Genomic DNA, 10,916 nt, shown 5'->3' with positions numbered 1-10,916 from the left:
GGAAGTCCCTTTTCTGAGGGCCATTGCCTTACAATTCATGGAAAAGGATCTTGTTCTGACCAAATAGCTCTGAAAACAGACCATGAAGGTTTCTGTAAATAATTATCCTTCAGTCCCTTTCTAGGGATTTATCATCATTCAATAATAAGAGAGAGAATGTCTTAATCACTTTATTTTGAAAGGCAAAATATGATTTTGAAATTGTGTGTTTGTCCCGTGAATCACTGTGGAAACCAGGCCCAGGCATGTATGTGTACAGGTATGTATGTGTACAACTGGGTTTGAGCCCATATGCACTGCTGTATTCTGAGAAAGCCGTCTTCATGCACAGTCTCATAGCTTCGTTGCCCACCCATCCACACCACCACACATGCACACAGAAAATAACCAAGGGAGAAAAAACCCAACACCACTTCAGAGCAAATTATTCCTCCTTTCACTTGCTAGTATGTTTCAGGAAAATCTCATTTCAATTTAGCATAATTCATTAATGTGGCAGCATAACACCATTAAGTACTTCTAGAACATTTTAGACTGTGATAGTTAAAAATTAATCTAAATATGGGATCTAAAATTAAACACATGTAAGCACATCCATCTGATCTTTCTCAGACATTGTCGATTTCCTATGATCTCATTTAAACCTTGCCTTTAAAAAATAATTCTGCACTTTAAAGTAGATTTTCTGATGCAAGCACCTTAGGTATCCTGAAAAGGGTATCCTGAAAAGATAGACTGTAACCACTGGTGGCACAAAAACTACAGGGTGAATCTGTAGTACCATCTAGAGTCTCCGGAGGTCATGACCATCTTTCTAGGAAGCAAAGCATCCCTTTAGCTCCCAGAAATGTAGAGTGTTTGGGATGGGAGACTTTTTTCTCCTTACAGCTCATCAATTTAACCCTAATTTAATTAAATCCGTGCAATGCCAACAGCTGTCAATTGTCAATTTATAGTATCCTATCATTTTCCCGGAGAGAACTCCTCTACTCTACAACCATTAGACCACTCAGCAGCAGCTGAAATGCATGGGGCTCTTACCGGACCTAGTTTTGATAATGTGTAATTCAGTCCTACACATCAATTCCTGGTATATTTAAAAATAGAATCTTAGGAAGTGTGGGGAGAATTCAATGGCCACCTTAAACTAAAAATCTGTTTTGATTGCAGAGCAGAATGTGTTCGCAAAGAGCAAAGGGAGGGGGGAGCATAGAATCTATTCTTATTAATTTTTTTGGTGTGCTTCTCTTTTTCCCATAAAATCCATTTCTTTATTTTAAGCGGGTTGGCCGTCCCTTGCAGTGTTCCTGCCTTTATGAATGTTTCCTTTTTGCAACGGATTGCCTAAAGCTACCAGCAGTCCCTGTTTCCTCTGAATTAATGCCATTGATAAGCGGTAAAAGGAAGAGATGTTGGCAATATATGATTATGGATTAAATGATGCAATTTCGGGGTCAGTTCTACAGAAGGCACTTATGAAGACTCTGACAAGTGAAGATGAATGGCAATGAAGGAGGGCATTTACCATGGTTGGAGCCGGTGCCAGGCCGGATCCCGGGGCTCTGCTGCCATCTGCTGGCCGAGGCGAGACCCCAGCCGGGAGCCTGCACACACAATCCTTCAGCTGTCGCTCATTAAGCGAACAGTTCCCATTTTAGGTCACAGCTTACCTTCAGCATCCACAGACCTGTCACTTAGCCCTCTCTCTTTGTTTTCTCATTCATTCGCAGCAGCAGACATGCCAAAGACTGGCAGAAACACGGGGACGCACGTCCCGACGGGGTGCTAGGTAGAACGCACCTTGGTGCTGTAATTTGACCAATAGATAAATTTCAACAATGTGCACATGAGACGGAAGCGGAACTAGGAGAACTGGTGATAAATTCGAGGTAATTATTTTAAATTGTTACTTTGCCTTTTGCGGTTCTACTTTGCCTCGTGCAGTAAATCAATGCAGCCTTTGCATTTTGACAGGAACATGATTTAGTTCAAACCCCAAAATGCATTCGGTAGCCCTCGTGCGTGGGGGATGCCCACCACCACTCGGGAGAGAAGGACCTTCCCGGGCTCCCTTTCCAACCTCAGGGGTGCTGAAAACAAATTCGATCAGCATTTTCTTTTCTTTTCTTTCCTTTTCTTTTCTTTTTCAAAATGACTCGGTATTGATTTCCCCCGGAGACTGACTGCCGCCTCTGGGTGGAGATGAGATATCTGTCGTGCATTCCGCTAATTTGGTTGGCGAAAGAGGACGAACCCAGGAAGTCGATTCTGAAACCAGATCCCCGCGCAGGGGGTTGCGGGAAAGGAGGAGAAATTAATTAGCGCGGCCTCCCGCGGTGCAGGGCCCAGCGCAGCCGCGCCCCGAGCTGGGCACCAGGCGGTCGCCGGCCGCGGAGGGCTGCGGGCTCCGAGCCTCCAGGCAGCGCACCAGCCATGGCCCCTCCTGAGCGACGCAGGGGAAAGGAAACCTTTCAATATCGCGCTGCGGGGAGACGGGGGCGGCGGCGGGAACCCGCCCGGGGCTTCGCCGAGGCGCTGCTCTTCTTGGGGAGGCGCACGCCAGCGGGGGGCTCCTGGGGAAGTCAGAGGTTTATAAACACCTGGAGGTCAGAGCGTCCTTACCTTCAGTTTCTCCGTGCCTCTCTCCAATAATATATTTAGTGGGTTTACCTCTCTATTTTGTGACTATCCTGGTTTGCAATTCCCTGAATTATTGTCCAGTGAGTGTTATTTATATTAGAATAGAATAATATATTCTTGTCCAATAAAACAGATTATATTATATTATGTATAGTATTGTTCTATATTGGAAAGTATGGCCAAAACACACTTACAAATTTTCAAAATTAGTGTCATAAAAATGATAAATCCATGACATGGCCTCTGCATAAGGGACAAAGTAGATCACCAGCACTCCCCGGGCAGAGCACGCAGGCCTGTGGAGGGCACTGGAGTCCTCATTAACAAGGACAGGGGACATGGAGACCAGTTGTCCACAGCGGCCCAGCCAGGCTGTAGGACACCCTGTGGACGTAAAGCGTGCACTGGGCTTGTCTCTCCGGTGGGGAGTTACAGGGCCAGGCTTCCTCACAGTGTCTCCTTCTCCTGATGGAGGTATTAAGCAGCTAGGGCACTGCACTTGTGTGGAGTGGACACAGTGTTGGGTACGAACTTGCCCTGCCGCACTTAGTCCCTCTGCTTACAACAGGCAAGGCTGGGAACGGCTCTGCCCCTTCCTGCAATCTGAAACGGATTATTTGGGCTTAAGAGTATCAGAATGCCATCTCACGCTCCAGAACAGACCAGGCTCAATTTCCTCTTTTTTTCTTTTCTTTTCTTTCTTTCCTTCTTTCTTCCTTCCTTCCTTCCTTCCTTCCTTCCTTCCTTCCTTCCTTCCTTCCTTTCTTCCTTTCTTTCTTCCTTTCCAGCAGGCATTAAACCCATGGGCACTTAAACACTAAGCCACATCCCCAGCTATTATTTATTTATTTAATTGTATCTTTAAATTACCTATAGTCTTGCTAAGTTGCTGAAGCTGGCTTATGAACTTGGGATCCTCCTGCCTCGGCCTCCTGATCCACTGGGATTGCAGGCACATGCCACCATGCCTGGTTTCAGTTTTCTTTAAGTTCCCTAAATTGTTGCTTAATGCCTATAACAGGTAAAAGATCAAAGGCCCATCCTTCCCCTTCTCCTGGGGTCCTTCTGATTGAAGATGGAAGTGCACTGCCCACTCATAGTTAAAGAGCAGGCTCCAGTCCCACCACACAGGAGTGGGGGCTGAGCGTGTCTTAGTGCTGTGTGTCTGCAGGAGTGACTGAATCTCTGGGTCCCAGTGTTTTCATCTCCATGGTGAAGAACAAGATGCTAGTTCCCCTTTAGTGCTCAGCTATGATTCGATGAGCTCGTACACAGAAAGCAGCTAAGAATAGTGCAGAGGGTCGAGTTGTAGCTATTATGTATTTAACTTGAATTTGTTGAGCATCTGCATCTACCAGGGACAAGGCAATAAATATCACTTTTCATCCAGAGGACTCAGTGACATTGGTCTTGATGTCCTCATTTTAAGGATGAGGTCTCTGTCTTAGAGAAGTTGAAATGCTGAGAGGTAACACAGGATGAGTGGCATGCTGCATGTCACAGTGGACTCAGAAGCCATTGTGCTTTGTGTTCCCCTCCTGCACCGTCCCAGAATAGAGAAAGAGACGGGCTCCCTTGAAAGCATTTGCACATTTTGAGAGTATAAGAGGTGGAAACACGTTTCCCAGATAAGGAGGGATAGTACTACTAATAACTAAGAATTGCTAAGAATCAGCAGGGACAACACTACTAAGTCTTGAAAGATGTGGTGATGTGGGTGGGACGTCCCAGGCAGCTAGAAGAACTTGAGACCCAGAGGTGGAAGAACAGATGGGCTCCGGGAATAGCAAGGTCATGTCGATGAATTATTGACTGATTCAGAGGTGCATGCAGGAGAATAATGAGAAACAGCATTGTAAATGTTGTTTGAGGATAGATCTAGAGATACATGAAATCCAGGTGAGGTTAGAATTTAGTCTCTAAAGGAGTGATGGTTTTCTTGTGCTCCACAATGTATTCCAGTGCATGTAATACACTGCAGGGGAGGGAGATGACAGCAGAATATTGCAGTTGCAAGAAGCTCCTCATTTGTGGAACTGGAGGAAGAGAGGACAGATTGACAGGTCATGTGAAATCTCTGCACTCTGGTCCATCTGAACCTCCTGGAACCAGTCCCCAGCCTCAGCTCCTGAGGACCTGCCTGTAATATTCTTGTGAGAGTGGTCCCTTAAATTAACCCAACTATGCAGGAAAATGGCAAAGACCTGGGATTCACACCCCACATTCAGAAAGTATGAAACCACTCTGAGCCCCTTTCCTCATGGGATAAGGGAAATAGCCGTGGTCTCACTTGCCAAGAGAGGGTGCTGGTCCAGTAAGAACAATGCAGATCACATGCCCATCGGGTTCCCTGGCTTCCCTCCCTCCTGTTCACCGACAGCAGCAATTGCCCACCCACCCTGCTTACCACCGGAGCAGGTGCTGTGCTCCTTCTGGCTGTCATCTGCTATCACAAGAGTGTGGGAAAGCCACAGGAGCTGCAGAAGAAAGAGAGGAAGGATGGCCTCCTCCACCCACACGCTGAAGCCCAAAGAGCCAGCAGCGGGAGCCAAAAGCCCCCGGGAGGCCCTGGTGCACCGCACCCCTTCCTGCCTGGTTCTCGGGATGCGTTCCATTTCTCTCTGGGAGTGAGAGCGACACTGTGCCCTTTCTGCCCACAGCGTGGGGAGAACTATTAAGCATTGAAGGGATTGCCCTAAAAATACACCACAAACAAATTGCAGGGCATACTGCACGAGTCTCCAGCTGTTCACATTTGAACAGAAATATTAAGAAAGCAGATGGTCTCTGTAAAACACAGAGTGCTTCCAAACTGGGAAGCTACTCTTTTTCTTCTGGTATTTTAATATTTATATCTATCAAAATTATAAAATGTAGATAAATATGTGAAGAGAAAAATGACAATTGACAATATCTTAATTCTAGCCATACCATAGTTAGTAATTTAAGTTTTTTCATTTCATTTTTCCCACGAATGTGATGTATATGCACACATACATACATAGATACATATTTATCTTGAGAACTAATGTAGATGGATTATGTCCACTATCTTTTTTCACTTAACGTTACATGGCTGTCATTTCCTATATTTTGTGTGTGTGTTTGTGGAACAAAGATAGCTATGGGAGGTAATAGATATGATAGGTTGCTTAGCAATAGTAATCATTTATATGAGTGTGTGTGAGTGTGTGTGTATGCAACGAAACACCATGTTGTACACCACAAATATATACAATAAATAAAAACTGTGACATAACCTTGGGATAGAGAATTTTGTCCACTCTCTCTTACTTACTCTTCTACCACACCTCTGACATAACATTGGTGTATCATTGCTAAAAATATGCACACTTAGAACCTATGTCAAGAGTTTCAAAGACATATAAAGGCAGTAAGAGAAACCAGAAAAGACACTAGATGCAACTTTAAACCCTGACACAGGTACGGTGGACACAGCCTCACTCCCAGATGGATTTACATGAACCACATGCTAAGCCACACCTATCTCCCTGGGTTCCTTTGATCCAATGTATCATATTTAGATTTCAACCAAAAAAAAAAAATCCCAAGCCATGCCAAATTTAAAAAGAAAAAAATCTGAAGAGACAAAGGAACAAACCAAGAGCCAGACCCTAGCTTAGAAGTGGCAGAGACTGTGAAAGCACCAGTTCAGGTCTACGAAATAATCTTGATTAAAATGTTGAAAGACAGAAACCAGAAACCCAGAATTATGGATCCACTGAAGTTATACTTCAAAAGTGAAAGAGAAATAAAAACTCTCAGAAAAAGCAACTGAAGGACCATGCCATCAGCAGGCCTGCTCTGAAAATCGTACACAGGTAGAAAATGACAAACATGATGAAACCGAGAACCAAATGTTCTGATTTTTTGTTTTGTTTTGTTGTTTTCAGGACAATTATTCAGTGTGATTATTTTACCAAATGACCAAAATCAGTGACCCATCATGAGGAACCGTCACTTTTTGTGGAACTAAAATTGTTCAGTAGTTTTAAAGATTAAAGATAATAAAAATATCACTAGCTGAAATCATAACGGTGTCTGGTTCCGGTACAGACAGGTCCTGTCAGACTTGAGGCCATGGGAGAGCGAGGGCTCCGGGGAGGTAAGGCAGTAGAGGTGGGCTGGCTGTGCCTTCTCAGAGCTGACCAGGAGAAAAGGGAGCAGAAAATGTACGGAGCCTCAGTGCGGACGTCAAGAGTATCAGGGAGCTCTGCGGAGACGTCACCAGGATGGATGCAGGTGAGAGCGCACCTTGTCCTCAGGTGGGCAAGACAGGAGCCGCTGAGGGAAGTGTGGGCTGGTCTGCACCAGCCTTTTTCACAACTCTCTGGGACATCATTTTTAAGATTAAAATTGCTTTGCCTGTCCATTGGAAGCCTGGAGAGGTGACAGAACTGGGTCTCTCAGACCTCTCTGTTAATTCATCTACAAATCTTTCCTCAGACAAAATCCTGACAGTGGAAGAAGATGATCCCTCTCCAGGCCCTGAGTTTTCCAAACGTCCTCCTGGCCCTTGGGATGAGACAGAGGGTGGGGAGTTTGTGGACTCTCCATTTTATCTGCCCAAACTCTTAAGTTTCTTACAGAAATAAATGAAAAAAGTCACCAAGCTGCATCTCATGCCATCAGAGCAAGGGGAAACAGGCACTGCTGCTCTGTAACAAGTGATAATCCAACAACAAATTGCCTAGATTATCTGGGACCATCCCCCCTGAACACACTCTGCGAGGATACACAAGGATGCCAGAGATTATCTTTAAAGAGGCAACAAGAAGGTCATTTGTATCTAAAAGATAATGGCCCATGGCATTCACGTCCTTGCAGAGGAACTGATTTTCAGTTACCCAATGGCAAGGACATAAAGCACTACCAGGCGTTAGCTGGGGTCCCCAAGGCTGACCTGACACCCGGCAGCTGTTCCTGGCAGGGGTGCTCAGGCTGCCCTGGACTCTGGGTGAGCATTCTGTCCAGGGTTAAAGCAGAGAGGGAAAGCTCGGTTTCTGTCCCAGGCTTCCCTGTGGATCCCTGGTTTGGGTGACTCAGAACACGCGTGTCACCCTGCAGGGGACAAAGCAGTCCAACATTGTGTGTAGGGCGGATCTGTTAGTCTCAGTTATTAAAACTGTATTTGTGGATTCGCCATCAAATCCTCAGGGTATGACAAAGTCTTCCACAAAGCAGTGCATTCTTGCTGTGGAACGCGTTACTGCTGAAGTCCCCGTGGGGCGCCAATGGAGGAGGAGCTACTGCTACACAGGACCCAGGCCTCCTTCCTCCCAATACGCCTATTTCTTCTCTGGCAATGGGTTCCAGCACCAAGCACCGATGTACACCTCTTGACTGAGCTCCCCAAAGATTCCTGAGGGCAGGAGTGACATATGGCCCCAGAAACAAAAACAAATGGTCACTTAACCTTGTGTGACCTCAGTGACATTACTGGTGAAAATTCGAAGACAAAATATCCAAGAGAAAATGTTTCCAATGATTCTGCCTTTTTACCACGTAGCTCCGGAAGAAACCGCTTTCCAGTAGGATTCTGTTCCAGGCTGCAGAGGGATGTGCTGTTTCTGGAATTTTCTGGTCATTGGATCTGAGACTTCAGTTATGAAGGTAGGAGCCCACGGTCCCTCGTAATGAGTGACCTGTAGGCTGATGCCAGCAGAGCAGATGCAGACTAGACAGAGTACCCCTTGGCCTTTCCTAAGGTGTCGGTGGCGCACCCAGAAGTCAGGGATGGGTGCTTCAGACGCATCCACTGTACAGTTCACACAGCTGAAGCTTGGTCACGTGGACTTCCACCATTGAGGAATACCAGGGTGGGGAGGGTTCTTAGGCAGGTCTCCAGTCCATTTTGAGAGGCTAGCAGTCCAACCAATGCCTTAAAGCCTGGGGGAGGGAAGGAGGTCCATATCAGAAAGGATCACAGGTCTGGGGTCCGTCCCCTGCCAGTTGCACAACCCTGAATCAGTCCCAGCTGTGGTTTGGAAGAGGACATCCCCAGGGACCACCTGGAAAAGATTAGTCCCCAGGCAGTGCTACTGGGAGGAAGAGGGACTTTTGGAGGTTGGTGCCTAGTCAGAGTCCTCAGGTCACTGAGGGCATGCCCTTGCAGGGAACTGTGGGGCCCCAGTCTCTTCTTCTTCCTGTTTGTTTTCTCTTTTCCCCTAGCTCACACGGTGAGAGGTTTCTTCCAGCACACCCTCTGGCCATGATGTACTTACTGTCTCTCCGGAGGCCCCAAGTATTAGGGCACTCAGTCATAAGCTGGAACCTTCAAAAGCGTACGCCAAGGAAACCTTTCCTCTTTCCAAGTTAACTGCCTCACAGATCTGATTTTAGTGGCAGAGAGTGGACTCATACAATCGCCCTACTCCACTTAAAGCCTCAGGATTTTTACCTATAAAATTGAGGATATGACTTGCCTAAGGACTTCTGATGAAGATCAGTCGTGATTCTTAGATGTAAGTACCAAAGGCCACTCCTGGCTCATAACAAGGATTGGATTCCCACTTTCCACCCCAATTTATAGTCCTGTTTGCAAATTTCTGAGGCAGACTGTGTTAAGATAGTTTCATTTCCTGAAACCCACAGGACAACAGACTGTGACCAACTGTAACACAGAGCTCGACGTACAGAGCGGAATGAAGCTCTGTCTAGCATGCTGGATGGAGTGGGAGGTCTTACCAGATTTAGTTATGAAAAAGAACTTCCTCCTTCAATAATTGCTTAACCTCTGCAAATAGTGTGCTGAGTCCTAGAATTTAGAATTCTGTCCAAATGTGCCTTACCCTGGACCTATTCTACCAGGTGAAAATTAACCAAGCTCTTTGAAGGAGACCTTTTACTCCCCACCTTTGTGGTGAATGGGCACAGTTCTGTGAAGTGGGTAGAAGTAGGAGAGCCACTCCCAGAGCCTCAGTGGTAAGTGATCATTGACTTTGATGGGGCTAATCCTGTTCTCCCCCCCTGACCTCTTCTAGTTCGTGTAAATTCAATGATCTATTTGTTAATGGAAGAGCATTTTCTCTGCATTCCACAGAAGGTATTTATGAAAAGAACCACAGAGGCCGTCACTTGCCTAACATGGTCAGACTTTGAACATCAGTAAATGATGCAATCAGTATCACAACCACAGTGGGTTGAGAAATAAATGACATGTTGGTGACCTTGTCAGGATAGAGGGGAGCCTACGCATTCATTTGAGAACTGGCAAAGAAAAGTTAAACCAGCGGATCATCAATACAGCAAGTATTTATCTTCTGTGTATTACATAATCTTTATCCCACCAAAGCCAAATGTGGTAAAAGTGATATAAGTGTCCCAGGTCATTAATGAAGCATGAATAAATAATAGTTGGTGGTCATCGTGTTACAATCCTGAGTGCATGGAGACCATCCTACCAGGAAAAGGTAACCCAAAGGACCTGTGCTTCCTGATGGCTGGAGGCAGCCACACCTTTGACAAGGTGTCCCGTCTAGGGGGCTGCAGTAGCCTTCAGAGCTATTTATCATTTTATAGGAAGTTTGGGGACAGGAACGTATTAGAGACAACTACAGCAATGTAATTAGAAATTTCCCCACACATCTGTAGGACAAAGGGCCACTTCATCAACAAATAAAACTCCAAAGGAAAACATATAGGGAACACGTGCAGATTAACAGAGAAACAAACAACTTCAGTGTCTGCATGTGATCATTCTGCTGATTGTACAACTAAGTTTAAAAATTATAAGACTATCAAACACCAGCCACAGTGTTAATATTTAAATAAACTTTTATTGTTTATAGTGAGTTAATGAATTTTTTATCTTTTCTAGAGTCCTTACCTTGTAGATATACACAATGAAGTATTTAAGGATAAACTTGATTGATGTTCTGCCCTTGCTTCAAAATAATCTCAGAGATGGAGAAAATGTTTGCATGTGTGTTTTTCTGTGCAGATAAAACAAGATTAACCTGAGTGGACCAACTCTGAAGCTTGATTAATTTATACCTTTTCTCTTCTCTTGTGCATTGGTGCTTTCCATAATTAAGAAACAGATATCTGTTAATCCCTTTCAGAAACAATAAGTAAAAGAATCCTGAGTGCAGTGTCAGCTTCTGTAACTTGGCTTTGGGTTGCCAAAGCCTGTCTTCCACAAACATCTCACACTCGTTTTTCCACAAACCCCTCCTCCCTCCCAGTTTGTGGCCTGGCTACTCTATAAGGGAAATGTCCTTCCTTTACCTGTCTGCTCACTTATGAAGTGTATA

At 45.2% G+C, this 10,916-nt stretch overlaps 1 long non-coding RNA gene across 1 annotated transcript; it reads left to right on the top strand.

The window, feature by feature from the left end:
• Positions 1-1,653: 1,653 nt before the first annotated feature.
• Positions 1,654-10,454, top strand: LOC124095930 (uncharacterized). The gene is made up of 3 exons (XR_006852698.2): positions 1,654-1,889; positions 8,171-8,274; positions 8,833-10,454. It is a non-coding gene; the product is annotated as an uncharacterized LOC124095930 (long non-coding RNA).
• Positions 10,455-10,916: the final 462 nt, after the last annotated feature.

Source organism: Marmota monax, unplaced genomic scaffold (genome assembly GCF_021218885.2).
Source record: "Marmota monax isolate L192 unplaced genomic scaffold, Marmota_monax_Labrador192_F-V1.1 WCK01_AAM20220418_F8-fsc00083, whole genome shotgun sequence".
In the NCBI taxonomy this organism is placed as follows: Eukaryota; Metazoa; Chordata; class Mammalia; order Rodentia; family Sciuridae; genus Marmota; species Marmota monax.
The sequence above is the reverse complement of the archived record's forward strand: the minus strand, read 5'-3'. Positions and strand labels throughout refer to the sequence as shown.